The sequence below is a fragment of the Chinchilla lanigera genome, unplaced genomic scaffold, assembly GCF_000276665.1.
Source record: "Chinchilla lanigera isolate Chin_1 unplaced genomic scaffold, ChiLan1.0 scaffold00074, whole genome shotgun sequence".
In the NCBI taxonomy this organism is placed as follows: Eukaryota; Metazoa; Chordata; class Mammalia; order Rodentia; family Chinchillidae; genus Chinchilla; species Chinchilla lanigera.
In genome coordinates, this window is record NW_004955475.1 from 4,488,049 (window position 1) to 4,512,227 (window position 24,179).

Genomic DNA, 24,179 nt, shown 5'->3' on the forward strand with positions numbered 1-24,179 from the left:
TCCAATTAGACATGGAAAAAAATCTTCTTTCAGGGATTTGCTAGTCAATATAACAGAAATTTAACAGAGGAATAGATTATAAATAGCTGAGTAATACTTGACAAGTGGGGAAAAGGGATGGAGAGCCTGAGAGAGAGAGAGACAGAGAGAGGTCGAGAGACAGAGAGCGAGAAAGAGAGTGAGACAGAGAGAGATAGATGGACAGAGAGGAGCCGTGAGTCGAATAAGAAAAGTTTATTCTCAAAGCAAAGCAGCACTCCAAAGTATCTTGAAGCACATTCTTGAAAGAGATAACAAGGACTACAGCTCCATGAAGCCCAACAGAAGGGATCTACCAGACAAGGCAAATAATCAAACAGAAGAAGGGAAAAAAGAGGGGAAGCCAACAAAAGGAAAGTAATTTCACAAAGATAAGTCAATACATGTCAGTTATAACCACTGATGTTAATGGTCTTAATTCCCCAACTGAAAGACTAAGGTTGGCATAGTGGAGAAAAACCAGCATACAGCAATATGCCGCATACAAGAAACACATTTCATGCAAAAAGAAATTCATAGACTGAAAGTCAATGGATGGAAAACAATACTCCACATGACAAGAACTCAGAGAAAAGAAGGGGTAGCTATTCTATTTTCAGAAAAAGTGAATTTCAAACCAAGACTGATTAATAGAGATAAAGAAGGCAATGACATCATAGAAGTGGGAAAAATCAAGATGAAGAGAAAACAATCATAAATATATAAGCAACAAATACCAATGCACTGAAGTATGTAAAACAAATATTAATAGGTCTGAAAAATCAGATCAGCATTAATACAATTTTATTGGGTAATCTCAATACCCTACTGTGACAAAAGACAGAAAAACTAGACAAAAAATCAGCAAAGAAAAATCAGAATTAAAATAAACTTATGAACAAATGGACTTAGTAGATATCTACAGTATTCCATCCCACATCAGAATACACATTCTTCTCAGATTCACATGGGACATCCTCCAAAACAGACCACATTATAGCTCATAGAACATGTTTCAGGAAATGCAATGGAATTGAAATTATCACATGCATATTATCAGACCATAGTGCAATAAAGTTTTAAATCAATGGCAAAAGAAACCACAAGAACTTCATAAACACATGAAAATGAAATAGAACCCTAATGAACAACCAATGACTCACAGAAGAAATTAAATAAGAAATTGGAAAGTTTCTACAATTAAATGATAATGACAATACAATATACCAGAACTTACGGGACACAATGAAAGCAGTCTTAGGAGGGGATTTTATAGCAGTGAATACCCATATCACAAAAACAGAGCAAGTGTAAATAAACAATTTAATGGTGAACCTCAGATTTCCAAAAAAGAAGAGCAGGCTAAGCCAAAAGTTCATATGAAGGAGGAAATTATAAAGATTAAAGCAGTAATTAATGCAATGGAGACCAAAAACAATACAAAGAATCAACTAATGAAAGAGTTGGCTCATGGAAAGATTAAATAAAATCAACAAACCCTTTTTCAACCTTATCAAAAAAGTTAAGACAGGACTCAAGTTCATGCAATTAGGAATGAAAAGGGTGAAATCAAAGTTGATGCTGCAGAAATCCAGAAGATCATTTATACCTAATTTGAAAACTAGTATTCCAGTAAGATGGAAAATGTAAAAGAAATGCAGATTTCTAGATACATATAAATTACCAAAGCTGAATCAAGAAGATATAAAAATCCTAAATGAAACAATATCAATGAAATCAAAGATGTAATTAAAATTCTACCAACAAAGAAAAGCCAAGGACATGTCAAATAAACTGCTCAATTCTACAAGAAATTTAGAGAAGAACTAACACTTCTACTTCTCAAAGTCATTAATGAAATTGAAAGGGAAGCAATACTTCTAAATTTATTCCTGAAAGCAAGCATTACCCTGATAGCAAAACCAGAGAATGATCCAACTAAAAGAAGAGAATTACATGCCAAGCTCCGTAATAAACATAGATGCAAAAATCCTCAGTAAGATATTGGCAAACAGAATTCAGCATATGATCAAGAAAGTTATATGCCTGGGGCTGGGGATTTAGCTCAGCGGCAAAAGCGCCTGCCTGGCAAGCGCAAGGTCGTGAGTTCGGTTCCCGGTACAGGAGAAAAACCAAAAAACAAAAAAAAAAAAAAAAAAAAGAAAGTTATATGCCATGGCCAAGTGGGATTCACCCCAGGGATGCAGGGATCGCTCAACATATGTAAATCAATAAAAGCAATACACCAAATTAACAGAGCTAAGGACAAACGTGACATGATCATCTCAATAGATTCAAGAAAAGGTCTTTCCCGCTAGGATTTCTGCCAGCCTTCTGGTCTTTTGAGCCCTGACAAGAATCTCCAATACAGAACAGCTGAAGGCATTCTAGCACTTCTCTTTCAGGCAAAATCTCCAAACCTTTCCAAAGACTTCCCACAAGCCATTTGCAAAGGCTCTTGAACCACATTGTCAGGCGTAGTCACAACAATGACCCCACTTCTGTGGTATCAAATTCTGTCTTGTTTACTTTTTTAGTTGCTGAGACAAAATACCTAACACCCCAAATTAAGGAAGGAAAGATTCATTTAGCTCATAGTTTGTGGAAGTTTCAGTCCATAATCAACTGGTTTAAAGGTAAGGTGGCATGGAACAGGCACAACAATTTAGGCTGGCAGAATACAGCAAAAGTAACAAGAGCACTACGGGGTAGCAAGACTCTTTTCTCCCTTATGTTGTATATCAGCTATCTACCCATGCCCACACCATCTCTGTTCCCTCCTCTTCCACAAATTCAGAAAGTTCACAAAGCAAGTACCCTGGCCACCTGCTGAATCATGCAACTGAACTTTTAAACTTCTCAAACTGACACAATGAACAACATCCTGGAGCAGCAAGGGAATACCCCTTTCACCCTAGGATGTAGAACTGCTGAGTTACTTAGTTAAGCTTCCAGACTCCTCAAGCTGACACATGTATCAACCATAAAAGTTGTATATACTTTTTAATTTAGCTCTTAATTTGCTCTGTGACCTATTAATTGTTCAGTTGGATGTTGCTTAATTTCCATATGTTATAATGTAATTTTTTTTGGTTGCCTTTGTTGTTGATTTTCAGTGTCATTGCATTATGATCACATAGTATGCATGGAATGATTTACTTAATTCTTCTACATTTACTTAAACATGCTTTGTCAGCTAATTTATGATATATTTTGGAGAATGACCCATGCGCAGCTGAAAAGAATATATTCTACCTTTTTAGGGTGGAGTACTCTGCAGGTATCTACCAAATCCATGTGTTCACAGGCTTGGTTTACTTCTACTACTTCTTTGTTAATTTTTTGTCTAGCTGATCTATCCATTTGTGAGAGTGGCATATTACAATCCCCCACTACAATTGTGATAGTTTTTATTTTGTTTTTCATGTCAGTTAGTATGTATTTCATGTAGATGAGTGAAATTGTGTTTGTTGCATAAATATTTATGATTGTTATCTTTTTTTTGGAGTTTTCCCTTAGCGAGTGTGTAGTGAACTTCTTTGTCTCTTTTGATCTGTTTGGCTTGAATTTCACACTGTCTGCAAATAGAAAAGCTACCCCTGCTTTTTTCTGGGTTCCTGCTGGATGGAGTATTGTTTTCTATCCTTTGACTTTTAGTCTATGCATTTCTTTTTTGGGTTAAATGTGTTTCTGGAATGCAGAATGTTGGATCTGGCTTCTTGATAGATTTTGTCAGTCAATTTCTATTGATTAATAAATTGAGATAATTTATGTTGATGGTTATAACCGATATGTACTGGCTTTTCTTTTTTAGGTTGTTTTTCTTGTTATTTGTTCCCTGTCTTTTTCTGTTTAATTGCTTGTCCTGCCTAGTGGCTTCTTTCTACTCTTGTTCCTGCATTTGTGGTCTTTGTTATCTCTTTCTAATATGTCTTACAGAGCATTTTGTGGAGCTGGTTTGGTGGTCATAAATTGTTTTGGTTGTTCTTTGTCATGGAAGTATCTTATTTTCCCATCAATTTTGAAAGATAGATTTGTGGGATACATCAGTCAGCTTGGAAGTTGTTCTCCTTTGAACTTAAAATACATCACTCCAAGCTCTCCTTGACTTGAGGGTTTTTGCTGAGAAGAATGCTGTTATTCTGATGGGCTTTCCTTCATAGATGATATGTATCTTTTCTCTAGCTGCTTTTATTTTTTTAATTTTATTTTAGAGAAAATAATACAAAAAAAGAACAATAGCAAAATATAAACAACACAAAGCAAGGACATTAAAAATGATACAGGGTTTCAAACCAAATGATAGAGATTAACAGTTGTTGCTATATTACATATTGTTATCTTCAACAAATTTGCTCAGATTACCAGATGTAAGAATAGAAGACTGATCAAATAATTAAAAGGAATAAGAAAATAATAATTTAAAAGAACATTAGAGACAATATATAGTGTCTCTAGGCAGGATTGTAGGAATTCACCAATGGATGTTATATTGCAAATTGTTGTAGTCACATAAATTGCTCAGATTACCAGATACAAGCATGCAAAATTGGTAAAAATATGTCTTTAAAAAAAAAACTTTTAATCATTAACTGTTCCCCTCAAAAAAGCTGTCAGACACCAACAGTACAGTTATGCCACTGATCCATATATATATATATATATATATATATATATATATATATATATATATAGTGCCTTAGTACTTTCTTTTCCTCTTTCCTTCATCCCAGTTGTTCCTTCCTTTGAGCAATTTCTTTCCCTTTCTTATTACCTATTGTACATTTTGGGTTTTATTTACTCTTTCATGTTCTTATGCCAGGGAGACAACATGATCTCTACACATGTAGGTCCTATTTATTTCACTTATGAGTATGGTCTCTGGTTGCATCTGTTTACCTATAAAAGCCTTGAGTTTATCTTTTTTATAGCTGAGTAATACTCCATTGTATGGAAATACTACATCTTTTTTATCCATTACTCAGTGGATGGGCATTTGAGTTGTGTCCAAGATTCAGCTATGACAAATTGCGCTGCTATAAAAGTGGGTGCACATATATTGCTGTGTTATGACGTTTTAAATTCTTCTCGAAAAATACCCAGAAGGAGAATAGCTGGGTTAAGTGGGACTTTTAATCCTAGTTTTGTGAGGAATCTCCAGACTGATTTTCACAGTGGTTTCATCAGCCTACATTGCCACTAACAGTGGAGAAGTGTTCCTTTTTCCCCACAACCTCTTCAGCACTTGTCATTGGTTGATTTCTTAATGATAGCCATTCTTTGTGGGGTGAGATGAAACAGTGTTGTTTTAATTTGCATTTCTCGAATGACTAATGACGTTGAACTTTTTTTATATATTTATTTGCCATTCTTATTTCTTCATCTGAGAAGTGTGTGTTCATCCCAGATGCTCATTTTTGGATTGGGTCTTCAAATTTGGGGGGCCTGATTTTTTTTTTAATTCTTTGCATGTTCTAGATAGGAGTCCTTTGTTTGAGGGGCAGATGGATAAAATTTTTTCCCAATTCATGGGTTTTCTTTTTACTCTGTGGTGATTTCTTTTGATGTGCAGAAACTTTTCAATAAGATGAGATCCCACTTGTTGATTCTTTGAAGTATTTCCTGTGCAGTTTGCTTTTTGTTCATGAACTCTCTACCTACCCTTATGCCTTTAAGAGTTTTACTTACTTTCTCTTCCAGTAGATTTAGTGTTTCTGTTTTGATATTTAGATCTTTGATCCACTTTGACTTTAGTTTAGTGCACGGTGAAAGACATGGTCTAATTTTAGTCTTCAACATTAGGAAAGCCAGTTTTTCCAGCACCATTTGATAAGAGGCTATCTTTCTTCCAGTGAATATGTTTGGCCCCTTTGTCAAAAATAAGGTGGTTGAGTGTGTTTATAGCTGTGTCTGCATCTTCTAACCTGTTCCATTGATCTTCAGGTCTGGTTTTTTGCCAGTACCATGCCGATTCTATCACAGTAGCTTTGTGGTATAATTTCAAGTCAGGGATTGTGATGCCTCCTACCTTTCCTTTTTTGCCCAAGATTGCTATTCTAGGCCTCTTCTGGTTCCAGATGAATTTTAGGAATGTTTTCTCTAGATCTGTGAGGTATACTAATTGTATTTTAATTGGGATTGCATTGAATCTGTATAACAATTTTGGGAGTATGGCCATTTTCACCATGTTGGGTCTTCCTATCTATGAGCAAGGAATATCTTTCCATTTTCTGATATCCCCTTCAATCTCTTTTGTCAGAGTAGTGTAATTTTCACTGTATAGATCTTTTACTTCTTTTGTTAGATTGATTCCCAATTATTTCATTTTTTTTTTAGATTTTGAAAGGTGTGGTTTTACTAATTTCTCTCTCAGTCTGCTTGTTTTTTGTGTATGGGATTTTTTGATTTTTAAGTGCTGAATTTGTATCCAGCTATGCTACTGAATGTAGTTATTAAATCTGTAAGCCTTTTGGGGGAGTTTTTGGGGTCTTCTATGTAGAGTATCATGTCATCTGCAAATAATGATAATTTCACTTTTTCTTTTCCTCTCCTTATTGCTCCTAGTTCTCTCTCTTATCTAATTGCTATGCCTAATATTTCCAGAACTATATTGAATAGGAGTGGTGACAGTGGACATCCTTGTCTTATTCCTGACTTTAAAGGGCAAACTTTCAGTTTTTGACCATTTAGAATGACGTTAGCTGTTGGTTTCTCTAGATGACTTTTATCAGATTGAGGTAAAGTCCATCTAAACCAATTTTCTGTAGGGTTTTTATCACGAATAAGTGTTCAACTTTATCAAAAGCTTTTTCTGCATCAATAGAGATGATCATGTGATTTTTGTCTTTGGGTCTATTGATATGGTATATTACATTAGTTGATTTGTGTATATTGAACCATCGCTGCATTCCGGGAATGAATCTACTTGGTCATGGTATATAATTTTCTTGATGATTTGTTGCATTCTGCTTGCCAGTATTTTATTGAGTATTTTTGCATCTAAGTTCATTAGGGAGATTGGCCTGTAGTTCCCTTTTTTGGTTGGCTCTTTCTCTGGCTTTGGTGTCAAGATAATACTTGCCTTCAGGAATGAGTTGGGGAGAATTCCTTCCTTTTCAATTTCCTTAAAGAGTTTGAGAAGTATTGGCATTAAATCTTCTCCAAATTTCTTGTAGAATGCAGCAGTAAATCCATCAGGACCTGGGCTTTTCTTCATTGGTAAGTTTTTTTTATTACATTTTCAATTTCACTTGCTGATATAGGGTTATTCAAGATTTTTATATCCTCTTCATTCAGCCTTGGTAGATCACATGTATCTAGAAATCTGTCCATCCTGTGGACCATCCTGTGTCCATCCTGTGTCCATCCTGTCCTCTGTGTTTTCCATCCTGTGAGAGTAAAGATTTTCAAAGTAGGTAGTGATGATCTTCTGAATTTTTACAGGATCTGTAGTAATTTCATCTCTTCCATTTCTAATTGCATGTATTTCAATTTTTTCTTTCTTTTTTTTAATAAGGTTGGCTAGGGGTTTATCAATTTTATTTATTTTTTCAAAGAATCAACTGTTTGATTCATTGATCTTTGTGTTGTTTTTTAAGTCTCCATTGCATTAATTTCTGCCCTGACCTTTATAATTTCTTGCCTTCTCTGGGCTTTTGGTTTGATTTGTTCTTTTTCTATAAACTTGAGGTGCAGCATAAGATTGTTTATTTGTGCTCATTCTATTTTCCTGAGGTAGGAATTCACTACTATGAATTTCCCTCTGAGGACTGCTTTCATTGCATCCCACAGGCTCTTGTAAGTTATGTCAACATTTTTGTTTCATTGTACATAGTGTTTGATTTCTTCTTTGATTTCATCTGTGACCCATTGATTGTTCAGGAGGGTACTGTTTAATTTCCATGTGTTTATGGATTTCTTGTGATTTCCCTTGTCATTAATTTCCAATTTCATTGCACTATGGTCTGATAGTATGCATGAGATAATTTCAACTCCTTTGCATTTCCTTAAGCATGTTCTATGTGCTAACATATGGTCTATTTTAGAGAATGTCCCATGTGCAACTGAGAAGAATGCATATTCTGATGCTGTTGGATGGAACACTCTGTACAGGTCTACTAAGTCCATTTGTTCACATGTTTGGTTTAGTTCTGTTATTTCTTTGGCAATTTTTTGTCCAGTTGATTTATCTCTTTGTGACAATGGGGTATTGAAGTCCCCTGTTATGATTATGTTGCTGATTATTTCATTTTTCATGTCTGTTAAAACTTGTTTTATATACTTGGGTGCTCCTGTGTTTGATGCATAGATGTTTATGATTGTTATCTCTTTCTCTTGAAGTTTTCCCCTCACAACTATGTAGTGACCTTCTTTATCTCTTTCAATTGTTCTTGGTTTGATGTTCCCATTGTCTGCAAACAGAATAGCGACACCCGCTTTTTGCTGGGTACCTGTAGCATGGAATATTGTTTTCAATCCTTTAATTTTCAGTCTATGAATTTCTTTTTTAGTTAAATGTGTTTCTTGTATACAGCATATAGTTGGATTTTGTTTCTTGATCCAATCTGCCAGTCTACTTCTTTTGGTTGGTGCACTGAGTCCATTTACATTGATGGTTATAAGAGATATGTATTGGCTTATCTCTGTCATGTTGTTTTCCTGCTGTTGGTTGCGCTTGTTTGCCTCTGTTTAATTGCTTCCTCTGCTTGGTGTTCCCTTTCTATTCTTGTTCTTAAAGTTGTGGTCTTTTTTGTCTCTTTCTTGAATATCTTTTAGAACTCTTTGTAGGGTTGCTTTGACACTCATAAAGTTCTTCAGTTGATCTTTATTATGGAAATATTTTATTTCTCCACTAATTTTGTAGGATAGTTTTGTAGGGTATATCAATCTGGGTTGGAAGCTGTTTTCTTTCAGGACCTGAAATATTTCACTCCAAGCTCTTCTTGACTTGATTGTTTGTGTAGAAAAACTTGCTGTGATTCTGATGGGCTTTCCTTTATAGGTGATCTGTTATTTTCTCTAACAGCTTTTAATATTCTGTTCTTTTGCAGCTGTTGAATTGTGATTTCTTTGTTTCTTATTTTTAACAGATCCTTCTTTTCACGGTCATACACAGCAGTGCTGTCTTCAAGGTCTGAAAGGGTATCTTCAGCTTCATTCAAGCAGTTTTGCCAGCTGTGATGGAAGATTTAATATCCTGGATATCTGTTTAAATATATTTTATGCATTCCAGTTCTTTCCTATACTGTTCATTCAAGGTTTCCATTAATTTACTATGCTCCTCTATTTTTTTCTGTGTCTTCTTTAGATGTGCTGAGCAATTATTTCATTGTTTTTGTCATTTCTTTTTTTACCTCAGAGATTATTTCTGATCTGAAGTCTTCTATGGCCTGATGGAGTTGTTTCTTTACTTCAGCTGCTATCATTTCAGAAATTTCAGGTATATGACTTCCAAACTCACCAAACTCAGCTGTGTTGATGTCTCCTGGACTTGTTCTGGGTGGGCTAGAGGTCTGAGATTGCATTTTGCTCTTTCATTTTGTCATTTTCAGAGATGCAGAGGTTCCCTGGAGCTCAGCCTCATTCCCAGAATGATGTCAGTAGTGGGGCAAGGACATAAAGGTCCCCAGTGCTGGGTGTGACTCCCTCAATGGTGTGTGTATGGGCAGGATGTGATCCCCAGTGTTCCCACAGCTGCCTGTGGCTCAGCTTGGCTCCGACTCAGGGGTTCCCAAAGCTGTCCAGGTTTCAGCCCTGTTTTCACTGGGGTGTCGTAGTGGGTGGGTCGTGGTCACTGTGTTTCCATACACTGCCACTACCCTGCCCAGCTCCCACATCAGTGAGGGGGGTAAATGCCCAGGTACTGAGTGCCCTGAAGCCGTCTGAGTTTCAGCTGAGCTACCCTGAGGGTGAAAGGCGGGGGCAGGGAGGAGCACCTAAAGCCCTTGAGGTTATCTGGGGCTCCCCTTGACTCCCGAGCTAGTGGGGCAGAGGTAGGGCCAGCTCACTGGAGTTCCTGAAGCTGTCTGAGGTGCAGCTCAGCTCGGATGGGGGACGGGGGAAGAGAGGAGGGGGCAGGGAGTGGATCTCAGGCCCTTAAAGCTGTCTGGGTTTCCGCCTGGTCCCAAGCTCATGTGTGGGGATGGCAGCAGCTCACCAGAGTTCCCAAAGCTGTCCAAGGTGCAGCTCAACTCCCACGGAGGAAGAGGGGACGAGGAGAGAGGCAAGGAGTGGACCCCAGGCCCCTAAAGCTGTCCAGGTTTCTACCTGGTAACAAGCTCAAGTGTGGGGGCGGCAGCAGCTCACAAGACTTCCTGAAGCTGTCCCAGTTGCCACTCAGCTCCAACAGGGCACTCTAGCTGCTTTTAATATTTTGTTACTGTCCTGAATTTCCAGAATCTCTTTTTTATTTTAAAGAGAGTATGGGCTGGGGATTTAGCTCAGCGGCAAAGCGCCTGCCTGGCAAGCACAAGGTCGTGAGTTCGGTTCCCGGTACCGGAGAAAAACCAAAAAAAAAAAAAAAAAAAAGAGAGTAGTAAATGAGAAACGACCAAACAAAAAAATAGAACAGTAGCAGCATACCAGTATCATGAACATAAAGACATCAAAGCAAGAACATTCAAAGTGATACAGGGTCTCAAGACAAAATAATATGAATCAACAGTGGTTGTTACATTACATATTGCTATTCTCAACTACATTGCTCAGATTACCAGATGCAAGTATGAAAGATTGCTCAAACCATTAAAGAGAATAAGAAAATAATTCTTCGAAAAAAAATTAGATATAATACAAAGTTTCACTAGACAAGATGGTAAGAGTTCACCATTGTAATTCCAGTGCATATTGTTACCTTCATATCAGTTGCTCAGACCACCAGGCACAAGCATGCAAAGTGGATCAGAACATAAAAATTTGTAAGCATTAACTGTGCATTTCAATACACCATCAGACATCAGCAATACAGTCATCGCAGCTATTCATATATTTATTTATATTTTGCCTGTCTTCTTTCTTTTTCCTTCTTTTCCTCATCCCAGTCGTTCCTTCCTTTGAGCAGTTTCTTTCCCTTTCCTATCATCTATTGTACGTTTTGAGTTTTACCTAGTCTTTCAGGTTCCTACACCAAGGAGACAATATGATGTTTACACATGTGGGTCCGATTTATTTCACTTATGAGTATGGTCTTTTGTTGCATCCATTTACCTACAAAAGCCTCAAGTTTATCTTTTTTAATAGCTGAGTAATACTCCATTGTATAAAAATACCACATCTTTTTTATCAGTTCCTCAGTGGATGGACATCTGGGTTGTTTCCAAGATTTAGATATAACAACTTGTACTGCTATAAACATGGGTGCACATATATTGCTGTGGTATGGTGTCTTTAATTCTTCTGGGAAAATACCCAGAAGGGGAATAGCTAGGTTAATGGGACTTTTAATAATAGTTATGTGAGGAATCTCCAAATTTATTTCCACAGTGGTTTCACCAGTTTACACTCCCACCAACAGTGGAATAGGGTTCCTTTCTCCCCACAGCCTCTCCAGCATTTGTTATTGGTTGATTTCTTGATGATAGCCATTCTTTCTGGGATGAGATGAAATCTCAGTGTTGTTTTAATTTGTATTTCTCAACTGACTAATGATGTTGAACATTTTTTCATGTATTTATTCACCATTAGTATCTCTTCATTAGACAGAATCTTGATTATTACATGCCTTAATGTAGATTTATTTTAGTTGTGGCTATTTGCCACTCTATATGCTTCATTTATTTGTATGTCAAGTTCTTTACCCATTTTTGGAAATTTTTCTGCCATTATTTCTTTCTTTTATTTTAAACAAGATAAAAAAATAAAAACAATGATGCAAAATTTCAAAACAAGATAATAGGTAATAGAAAATGGTTATCATATTGCATATTTTTATCTTCAAAGTAGTTGCTCAGCCTACATGATTGCCTTAGAGAAATCACTCAGAGGTAGGCAAATCCCAATCCTCTTTATGAACTGCTTGTCATAGTTATGATTAAATAAAAAAGAGGCACAAATTCAAGCCAATCCAACATGTACTTCAGAAAACACCCCCAGACGTCCACCTCCTGTCCCAATTTGATCTCATAGGATGCCTTTCTCGAGAGACAGGCATCTTTTGGATATGTGGAGACAAGGCATACATTTTCTTACATAGCAACTGAACCAGAACCTGTAAATTAGGCCCTTGACTCCTACCCTCTCCTTAGGAACATTCAGTCTACCTATCCTTGTCTCCCTTGTAACCTGTACAGTGCACATATAGTGCTGTATAGGGCACAGTGCACCATACAACTGGTCCCCTTAATGGCCTCCTTGGGAATAACCACAGGAACTTGGACAGGGACTGGGGCACTAGGAGTCTCTCTTTCCAAGTTCACCATGCTGTCCAAATGACCCACTAAGGAACTCAAAGAAACCTCCTACCAACTGGAACACTTATAAGATCAAGTAAACTCCCTAGCTTTAGTTGTCCTCCAAAACTGCAGAGACCTTGATCTGAGAGTTTCTCAGGGTGGCATATATTCTCTACTCCAAGAACAATGTTGCTTTTACACCAACAAATCTAGTCTCATCAGAAGTGGAGTAAATTGCCTTCATGAATGTGATTCCAAACTCCTTGAAGGCTCTCCCAACGATCTGTTTGTCTTCCTCTTCGTTATCTCCTACCCTGCCTTGCCCCCTTAATGCTTATTAGTGTATTCCTGGTTTTTCTTCCTTAGATAATTAATCTATTCCAAAGATTTCTTTTTTCAGGAATGAATAGCAGCCATCTCCCAGGCAACTACTTGAGAGCACCTCCATATGGCCTTCCTTCTCCAAGACAATAAAAAAGGCAAAAAAATTCCTCATTGCCCCCTCTTAGCACAATGTAACCAAGAAAAGAACAACAACCTATTTTCCTCTACCCTTTGAAAGGCAGGAATGATAGCATGAAAGAACCCAGGGAGACACCGCCAGTTCAAATGAGCCCACCATCCATCTTAGAGAAACAGGTTTCATTTTACTTAGGTCACAGAACGCATATCAGTAGGTCACAGAAGACAAGTCAGCAGGCCATGAGCAGTCCCTTGAGGATGTGTCAACAGGTTATAGAGTACACAAAGGACACACCAGCAAGCCATGAGCCTGCCATTTCTCTGCCCCACCCCCTAAGAAGCCCACCAACAAATGCGATTTTAAAAAGCCTCTTAGACTGAAAGAGACGTCTTCATGTCCTGCTTACACAGAAAGATCCTTCTCAAGTTTGGCAATAAAACTTCATGTCACTTTCCCACTCAACTAGACCTTCACAGCAGAACCAGGGCCAATATTCCAAACAGAAATCAAAACAACAGAAAGAATGAATGTCATGAAGAATTCTAAAAACAAATGCTAGCAATGTTGTGGGGATAAAAGAATCCCTTCTACATTGTTGGAGGAAGTGTAAACTACAATCACTATATTTACATCTGAATCTGGCATCAGCTGATTCTTTTAAACTGTCATGAAAACATCTTTTTTCTTTTTTTTTTTTTTTAGTCCTACCAATACGGCTTAAATGTCCAGCTCCATAATATGCCTTCTATGTGACTGCTGGCAACCTAACTCTGTGTAACATTTGACATTATTTCCACAGATTGAAAATGAAAAAACCAAAACTTTGCTTTGGAGTTTTGTTTAAATAAGGCAAGGTATAATCCACCGAGGACAGAATAAACAGTAACCAGTAGATATCATCATCTGATAATATTATGCTCTGTGATTACTTTGAGTATAAGAAGGTGAGATATGCACACCTGTGCACATACAATTAATATGGAATTTCAAAAAAATTGAAACTGCAAAACAAACAAACGAAAAATGGCAAACTAAAGCAACCTGATGTTAACTATATTTTTTCTTTTGTTCTATTTCCTTGTTCCCACTATTATAGACAGCCTAGTTAGAAAGAATTTAGTAGGCAATCAGAGAGGAATATGCCCTTGAGGGAATCAGTTTAGAAGATGAGACACACCAAAATTGCGCCTGGAGGCAAATCTGATAAGAGCTAAGCTTCAAGATGGAATGCAATAGCCAGTCCTGCAACCCTCCCTAGAGATAAACATCAGTTTGAAATTATACTGTAATTAGTCCGGTGATCCCAGACAGGTCCGGTGAGCTCAGACAAGTATCAGATGCATAGGTGCGTGACCACAATATCTAGACCCACTTCCCCATTCCTTTTCAGGAATGCCTTTGTTCTTTCTATGATTTGAGCTTATAGATAAGCTAAAGTTAATAATGTTCATTATACACCCTTGCTACATGTCTCTCTTCCTTAGTGGATCATTAGCTAAACAACTATACTTGTAATTCTATAGGTCAATGGTAGTTTGAATTCTAACTACCCACATTATGATTTTGCTTTATAAAATGCGCTTGACAAAGAACCGAGGCAGCTACCCACTCAGGACCCCTCCTGAAAATCCAGGAACTATTCTTATTTCCAAGAAAACATTCCTAACCTCAGCCTTTGGTTCGTGACTTTATTCCTCGATGTCGTGAGACCACGAACTTGGTACATATGGCAATACCACCATGCAAACTCATTGTTCCACTGTCGCCTAATGAGAGTTCTCATTTTGTTTGGGAGAATGGAAGCTACTCCATTCAGGAATTGCCAATAGAAGCCAATAAGAACTGTAAGTAACTTTGCTGTAATTTTGGCTTTGTCCGTATGGAAGGTGACTAAAGATTGGCTGAATTAAAAAGAAGTAGGTGAAATCAGCAATAAGCAGCCAGTTATAAGAACCAGGCCATAAAAGGAGTGAAGAGTTAAGAAAAGAATCAAAAGACGAACCCGGGAGGCTCTTTAGGGGTAAGAGCCATATGAGGAAGAAAGGGGAAAAAACAAACTACACTAAATTTCAGATACAGAATGGGGCCAGGGGCAGAAAATGCTTATGGGGAAATTCCAAGTATTGCTGCAAGAAAAGCATGCATACGGATGCACAAGGCATTTCCTTTCCTGATGGGGAAACTGCAGGGAAACATTGTGCTAATGTGAATGAAAAGGATATATACAGTTGATGGAAATAGTTTGGTAAAAGCATGTTATAATTTTAGTCAATTTAAAGTTAGAAAAGTAGGCTCCTACTTGCTAGAGGAACACACTATGATTAACCCAATAGAAGAAATCAGTGTCAACTGGACAGGGGCTCACTCTCTCACACTCGGGAAAGGAAATCACACTTCAGGGAAGAGGAATGGGCAAGGGGCAAAGAACAGGAATTGAAACAGTAAAGCAACTTTCCCCCTCCTCTGCCTGTCGCGGAGGTTCCTGTATGGTCCTGAATAGCAGGAGACACTCAACAAGGGGAAAACTGGGCATTGTACAGTTCCTGCTAAGACCTGGGGAGCTAGTTAACAAAAGGCTACAACAGGAAGTAGAGGCTGAGCCTATCATGCACAGACATTTGAAAATACAGTCTCTTTTTAAAAGAAAATTCTAGATATGATTGGGTATTCTGGAAAATGAAGACTCAGCTTGTCCCCTTCTCATTTACTAGTTTACTATCCAGACAGAAAACATGCAAAAGAAGCCAGACTGATCAACATCCTCATTTCTGCAAGACTGAGAAATGGACTAAGAAATGGGAGAATTTAAACTGGATTTAAAGGCTGGATCTGCAGATGCTGAATGGATGACTAAAGACAGAGTAAGCTTGACATCTCTGCCTTCATCTTATATGTCTCTTTTATTACCTTAAAATTTTGGGTCAAATCCGTGCTCATGTCTACACATAGATATGTCAATCACGTAAGGAATGCTTGTCTAAACACTTGTTTATGAGCCCCAAATTTACACAAAGATAAGAGTACCAAGGTATTTTCAACATCTGCCGAGTCATTTTGAGTTAGGATAAAAGCAATGAATGTGAGCATAAAAGAGACAAGAAAAATTGTACTTAGCAGGAAAACAGTCTCAGGACACATAATTACCCAAGGTTAATACTGCTTTGATTACCTTCCAGGAAACTCATTCCTCTAAAAGAAAAAGAAAGTTGCTAAAACTCTTAGAGATATAATAAGCCTGTAAATTGGTCTTTTGCTTTACACCTGTAAATTAAATCTGTACTTTTCATCCCAGACTTTCATCCTTAAGGAAGGCATACTATTAAGTAATATATCTATAAGCTTCAAATACATACAAATAGTTTCCATTCCAACTACTGGGCACCAAATGGGCCACCTGATAGACAGTAAGGATACATCTCCAAGATCAGCCATCTTGAGGACAACCCCAAGTCCACATAAAGACTCCTAACACCAGACCATAATGGACCTCTCTCTTAAGGGGCCATACTCTATTTTCTCTCAGTGTGGACTTCTTTAACTCTACCTAGTAGTATCTGTCTGTGCCTCTCGTTGATTTCTCCTGCAGATTTTTCCTGTGATGTAAGTTAGCAAACCTACAACCTAACCTGTGGGATGGGTGAGTTGAAGTTCCTAGCTCCTCTTTGGAGGACCTCTTCTGACAATGTCCAGTGACAATTCAATTGGCAGCTTTTACAATGCCCTCTTGTGGATGTACTGGAGCAGGGCTTAGAAGTCTCCAGTGATTGCCCCGAACCTGAAGTCACCTCAGGTTACAGGGAAAGTGCAGCCTCACAGACCTATCACCCTATGAAGGAATAGATGCTACCCCCACCCCAAGCAGCAGCAGTCGTCTCATGGGAACCAGATAGCTCCTTCAAAGTACTTTTGCTTGGTGTCTTAGCTACTCTATTATTACTGGAACAAAATACCCAATACCCCCAAGTTAAAGGAGAAAAGGTTTATTTTACTTTTAGCTCAGTTTGTAGTGATGTGAGTCCATAGTTGGCTGGCAGGGTAGCATAGCAAAGGTGCATGGCCAAAGAGAAGCAGTTCATTGCATGGCAGGCAGGAAGCATGGGGCAGTAACAGCATTCTTTCTTTTTTTCCCTTTTATTTCATCTAAGCTATAACCCTGTTGGTTGGTGCCACCCACATCCAGGGTAGTCCTTCCCATTGTCCACATCTAAAACTACACAGAACAATCAGTGGATTCATCTAGTTATCACATACCCATAATCCCCTATCACACACTCACTATTCAGACATCTTCCAAAAGCCATAACTACGAGCTTCTGAGGCTCTGCGGGTTGCATCTAGATAGAAGCCATAACACTAAGCCACCCCCATAACTGGTGCTGAGAAAACATTCAACCAGAACACAGCTTACTCAAGATTACCTACCCTGCTAGCAGTAAAATACCTCCATCTACATAAACCTTCAACCTTGTTTTTGTTCTCCTTTTCTATGCAACCTCAAAGTTTCAATCATACTCTTGAAAATAGATCTTGAATCTTTTTATCTATCTCTCTTAATATGGCCGGGCTGATTAAAATTCTTTTCTTACCTTCTACTACAGCTCTTCTCCTTGATTGGTATTTTGGGACCTTCATCTCTAGCAAACCCTGGAGCCAGGCCTTTGTCCCTAAAGTCCTGGAAATAAGGCTACACTAAGTACCAACTGTGCTATGTGCCACTAGGAACGCAGTTGTTGAGGAAGCCTTAGAAGATGGAGAAACTGAGGATATACAGGCTGGACAACTTATAGGGATCCACCAGTGTAGAGGAACCTGTGTCTATTAGCAGGAAGGGCTTCCTGGAAAACCTGTAATTACTCAGAACTTTCCCTTTACCTACGCATGTATATCAGAGGGCCCTCTGGTTCTGAGATATTGTGACAAGAGTTTTCTTCTACCTGTGTGTTTTAGTCAGTAGAAACCTTATGCCACTAAGGCAGGATAGAAGAAATTTTTTAAAAGCGGGCAGAAAAGAGGCAAAAAATAGAATTTTTAAATTGCACTTTACAAAAATACAGCTTCAGGACACAAAAGTTACGGAAGTATTTGTTCCCCTCCAAGACTCTCAAAAAATTCCTAAAGGTTTTAAAGGTATGATAAGCCTGTGAATTGGACTCTAAACCGGTCCTTTTCACCTATAAATTGTGTTTCCTCCATCCTCAATGAAGCAGCAGTATTAGTGGACAGGGTATCTCAACTTGAAACACATAAATGGTTTGCATTCCAACATAGCCTGCCAGATGGTAACTTGACATGCAGTACAAATACACGTCTTAGATCACCCACCTTCAAGACACCCCCAAAACCCAATAAGGACACTCAACTCTGACTCATAATGAGCTTTTCTCTCTTAAGGGTCTGCACTCTATTTCTTTTAGCACGTATGTTTGAATTTCTGCCTAATAAAACCCTTCACGTGCCTCTTGCTGTCTAGTCCTAACAATTATTTTCCTGCTGTGGGAGTCAGCAAACCTCCACACATTCTATGTTTATGCTGGGTTAAGTACCTTATCTCTGCTGTGGGGACATCGTCAGATCCAGTCCGGTGACACTATAATATGTATATGTGTGTGTAAAGAAAGAAAAAGAGCAAAAGACACAGATTGGAGGAGTAAAAGAAGGAAGAGAGAAGAAAGGAAGGGAGGAAAATGAGAAGGGAAGACAGAAAGAAGGGAGAAGGGGAGACGGGAAGTAGGAATAAGAAGGTAGAGAGGAGAAAAGGGAGAAGAGTATACAGAAGTAGAGAGATGAGTCAGAAAGAAGAAAAAGGAAGAAAAGAAATTGACCACTACTAGATACTGTACAAACTTTAACTTCAGGCAGGCCACTAAACTGATTTGTTAATTTTACATCCCTAAACTGTAAATAGAGCAGTCTGACATTTATATCTTTGCTCAAGGCAAAACTATGGAATATAAAACATATTTTCCATTTCCTTTTCAGGAAGGAAGTGAGGAAATGAGGTGTACTTCAGAGGACTGTGAATCCATTTGCTATCTTAATCTGCCACAAATACTTATAATAATTTGGATATACTGCAAAAACAAATAAAGAGTTAGATATCTGTCTTCAGAGTATCAACAGCTCAGATGTGCATTGGCTATTTCCATTTCCAAAACAAGCCTTGTCCTTCATGATGGAATTGCGTCCAACAGCAGAGAGCATGTGTCATGCAAGCAACACCCACACTATATATATACCTTTTTCTTGCTTTCATAGCAAGTATCTCTAATTTAAATCTCTTCCTTAAAGTAGTAAGTGAGAAGATGTGCAGTAGGAGAGAGAGGAGAAATAGACAGGTGAAGACAAACGAAGTCTTTTGTGTCATTTGAAGCAAGTGTTATAAATTCACCAAAATGTTAAGTGAAGTTAATCAGTTTCACAAGCTTCAATAACACAGGTTTTTCTTATATGAAAAACCCAGGATACACATAAAGAGTAAAATAAAAACTAGATAGTGGGAAACATGGAGATAGGTATTTTGCAAATGGGAAGGGGACCAGGAGGTGGAGGGGGGTAGAGGAAGGTGAGGGGGAAAAGGAAGAAAAAAGAATTGTGATATGTTATGTATGTGTGTTACCAACTCTTCATGAGGAATGTAATCATGTACTGCAAATATGCCCTAATCAAAGATAAAAATTGAAACACATTATACCCAGACTAGCCACAAATGTGCACCTTCTCATAGTTTACTTTTCAGGCCCAGTGAAGTAATGCAAATCTGAGACTTAGAAGAAATTCTGCATCTCAGTCTCCCTTCATATCATTAAATGCTAAGAATCATAGTAACCTTCCAGATTGACTGCAGCATTTCTCAAAGCATGTTCTATTAACCCTTGGTCCACACGACGTAAATAGGTGTAAAGGAAAACATGCACACATACAATAGAAAGGATTTATCGGCATGGTGGAAAAATGCTGGATTAAATAATTACAGGTAGGTTTATTGTAGGGTTTCTCAGAGTCTTCAATGGGTGAACACTCATTATGAATTTTCACAATGTTTGTGATGTCAACATATTTTACCTTAGAATCCTTTTCATTTTTTAAACAAATCGTGTTGTGGGACTAGGGTTCATCAAGAACATAGTTTAGGAAATGCTAGTATAATCCAATGTGCTCATTTTATTCAAAAAGTATAGTACATAAGTAAGAGAACATACTTTAAGCCACAGATTTTCTGACTTCACATTCCAGTTCTTGACAAGTTGCTTAAGATTTCCAGGTAATGTTTTTCATCTTTAAAATGAAGGTAATAGTGGTAGTGTTATAAGGATTAAGAGAGTATATAAATATGTGATTAACGTTCATATAAACTTAGAATAGTATTTGATATATTGTACCTCTGTAAAATTTTGATATTATTCTTTTATGCATAAGGAAAGTAAAGCCTGGAATGGTATTTTTTTTAAAGGCTAAGGTCAAACAGCATGTCAGTATCAAAACTGGGAACAGAACCCAGGTCTCCTGACTCTCTAACTGGTAAATGGTTTCTCAAATAATGAAAATGTTTTTAGAATTCATCAAAAATCTTTCTAAAGAACTTAAGTATTATACCACAAAATCACAAATGTTATCTAAAAAGATACAACTCTAAAACAATATAGTGTTCTTTGGAACAATTTCTGAGTTGTAGTTTCCCAAGTATAAAGTGAGGTCAAAGCACGTTTTGATAGTGAAGAAAACAATTCCAGTACAAATGAAATAGTGGTCAAAATGCTAGACCACTGCTACCAGGCTGTCCTATTGGTAGATACCTTCTGGCCTTGCAGTGCACTACCAGAAGTCTCTGTGGATGTGAAAACAAATCTCCTTAAAATGAGTTGAATTTTGAGAGTTCCTAAGATTATTATATACTAACTTCCCTATCACTGTTTGGCTTTGATGGACAGAGAAAAAATACAAAGTTGTTGAGTGCATAATACATACCAGGCCCCCACCATACCTTATTTTAATCTTCCGAAAAAACCCAAAAAGTAGATATCATTGTATTTACAAAATGAGAAAACTGATACTCAGAGTATGTAAGTGATTTGTCCAGGAACTCAAAACTAATAAATATATCTTGAATTCAATTCAAGCTGTCTGCTCATTATTTTTCCACTATATAACTCTAGTCGTTAGACTGAAAGGATAAATAAGATGGATTTGGTGTTTCAGGAATTGGAAAGGGAGTACAGTTCTCAGCTCTCGAAGTTCCATTTCCTCAATAATGAAAAATACTTCAGTACTTACTTTATCTTTATTCAGACCCTGTGTTTTTTCTAAATGAATTTGAGGGGCTTATAATAAAAGACACATCAGGTGCCTTCATCAGGTGTTTGATCTACCAACACTTGTATTTTGGTCTTCCCAGTCTCTAGAATTATAAGAAATGAGAATCTGTTCTGAAAGCTACTTGAAGACAAAAGATGAAACATCAAGAAAGAGAAACAGAAGGAAAAAATGAGGAAAGTGTTGCATATGTCATCTTTTCAAGAGTGGTTGAAGCCAGATGGAACTTTTTGATTTCCAAAATTCATCCTTTTGGTGTAAGACTGTCAAAAAATGACTCAGATTTCTGTGCTGTGAAACCAACGAAAGCGTTGAGACCTCAGTGAGAGGACAACATGTCTGTTGTGCCACGTTTAGATGCATAAAACTATTCTTCATTCTCTATAAACACACAACAGAGTTTGGAATTTATATTTTGTTTTTGAAGACCCACATCCAACACTTGGGAGTGTGAAGGTGCTTATCAGTGGCATCCACAGGGTGCTTATTTCCTATTCATTTTATCTGAATGGCTGTGCTCTTTTGAATATTGTTCCTAATAATCACATACGATATACTGTTACATATCCCAAATGTTAGATTTCTATTTTTCAGTAATGCCTCTTCTTTCCACAAGTATTGCAGACTTTTATAATATGAAATAATCTTTAATTTATGAGCATAATATACTGCTTTTACCCTTACTTTAGTACATTGTTTCAGAGTTTCCAAACAAATTTTTAGCTTAAAAAATGATCACAGTTTTTTTAATAAAATAAGAAAGCAAATAACAGTACTGTAGGCTAGCCTTTTATATTGTCTCTGATGGCTTTGTAGATGCTTGTACATTTTGCTTTGGTATTTAGGTAAAGGTAACCAGTCCAACCACATTCCTGAAAGCTGCCTTTAAGACAAGCTTCACTGTGAAGTAACAGATGGAAGGGAGGAATAGGTTGATTTATTTTAAATTGAAAATTGAGGTACTATTGTTTTGTTGTTGAGGCAAACAGCTTAAAAATAATCATGAGTACCATTCTTTGCTAATATTAAAGTTTAATATGTTATTCATACTAACATTGTGTAGTGCTGCTACCGAATGGAATTCTTTAAAGAATGTTTCCTTAGAGATTCAAAGAAAAAGTACTGTAAAATGATATATTAAACATCTTTATATTTAACACCTTCTCTCCTGTAATATTTGTCTTAGGTACCTTACATTTTGTATCAAGAAAGTTATTTCCTTATGCTTGAAATGATGACATTTCAGAAATGTATCAATAGAGGACCAATAGAGGATATAGGTTTGTTTTACATTGTTTTATTTGCTGTCAAAATAAAGGTATCTTAGTTTTAAAATTAACCGTTTTCTTTTTCCTAAGAAAACTAATTTTCATAATTACAGGATAAATCACGGTCATTTCAAAAGAGCACAATAAAATGTAAGTCTTAGCCATTACTTATTTTAAAACTCTTTTTTTGTCATTTGTAGTTTAATTAAAACAATTATCCTGTCTTCTGGAGGAGAAAATAACTGAAGCAGTATGAAGATGGAGGTCTGAAGCAATATATTGCTTTCTTAATATTTTCTGCCTTGAAGCTTGTATTTGCTCATATAATTTGTGCCGATGATGGATCAAATTACGATCATGCTTCCCAGGATAAATTTAAATTTACCAAAAGAATCATGTAGGAAAAGAAAAACAAGAAGGTAGCTTTGTAATGCAGAAAATTTTTAAGCAGTCTCTTAAAAATATGTTCAGTAGCAAAAAACGGAACTGCAATCAAGAGACCTGAACTTTCATGTGGATTCCTTCAGACCAAGCAGTTTTCTTCTCCATTTTCTTCTTCAGCAGAGGCTGAAGATTAAGCAGCCTGCCCCTGCTAATTCCCTGCACTGTGCTTAGCTGATCACATGATTTGTGACACAAAAGATGCAGGTTCAGAGTTCTTAGCCCAATATGAATGTCTCCTAAGGTACTTGGCACCGGGAGTTAAGTGAGTATTAGAAGAGAAACAAGGTTTGAAATGTCTAAAAACAGAAATTAATCTATAGAAAATATCAGATAATTAGATAGGAAAATCTGTTAGCAGAGAATTAATCAATACCTTGCACCAACCTATAGCAGAAATGTCTGGTGTACCTGTGTATGAAGATACATTTATTTTGCATTTATCATTTAAGCAAATTTTAATCAACCATGCCATAGGAAGGACTGAATTATCTCTCTATTCTCTATGTATAAAAAGGTATTACAAACATTGTATATTATGAAGTCACAATCAAAGAATATACAGCCAAAAAAGTAGAGAAAATACATAGAGTTATGCCAAGCAGTTAATAAAAATAAAATAGTACTTTTGAGGATTTGTGATATTTGTGCTCATTATCAAATTGTAAAACATGTGACTTATCATTTCTGCTATTACAGATATTCACAAAAAATAAAATAACACAAATAAAAATTATGAAAAGGGGGAGGAAGCAATTATGCCATGTACAAGGGTTAATGTACTTCATATCATGCAATTGTAAATCTCCGCTGAGTTTTCAAGCAGTCAAACCAAAAATTATCTGCTATTTTAGGAAAACTTCAAATAAGTAGTAATTTTCTTGAGAGCAGGTAAGGTGGATTGAAAAGCATTTTGTAAAGTGTAGAATGTTATTGCTATTTAAATTGTTATCTAGAATACCATTCTGTACCCATATGGCTCTCAAAAGTATTTTGATTGTTGTTTCTAAGATAACTCCACACAGTTTATCATAGTCTGAAACCAGCCCCTCTGCTACTTGCTTAAATGTTTGATCTTGAACAACAAACTTTAGCTCTCCTGACCTCTGCTTTCACACTGTGGATTGAGAGCTTAGACTGTAAGTAAAAGAACTTTACATATATACTTGTAGCTCTATTGAAGTATAATTTACATACTATAAAATTCACCATTTTATGTGTATAAGGCAATGATTTTAGTAAAGTTATTATTGTATAAACACCACAGTGTAATTTTGGAATAGTTTTATC

The 24,179-nt window shown here is 36.9% G+C and overlaps 1 long non-coding RNA gene across 1 annotated transcript; it reads left to right on the forward strand.

The window, feature by feature from the left end:
- The first annotated feature begins 15,270 nt into the window (after positions 1–15,270).
- On the forward strand, positions 15,271–21,335 carry LOC106146351. The gene is made up of 2 exons (XR_001230749.1): positions 15,271–15,731; positions 21,263–21,335. It is a non-coding gene; the product is annotated as an uncharacterized LOC106146351 (long non-coding RNA).
- Positions 21,336–24,179: the final 2,844 nt, after the last annotated feature.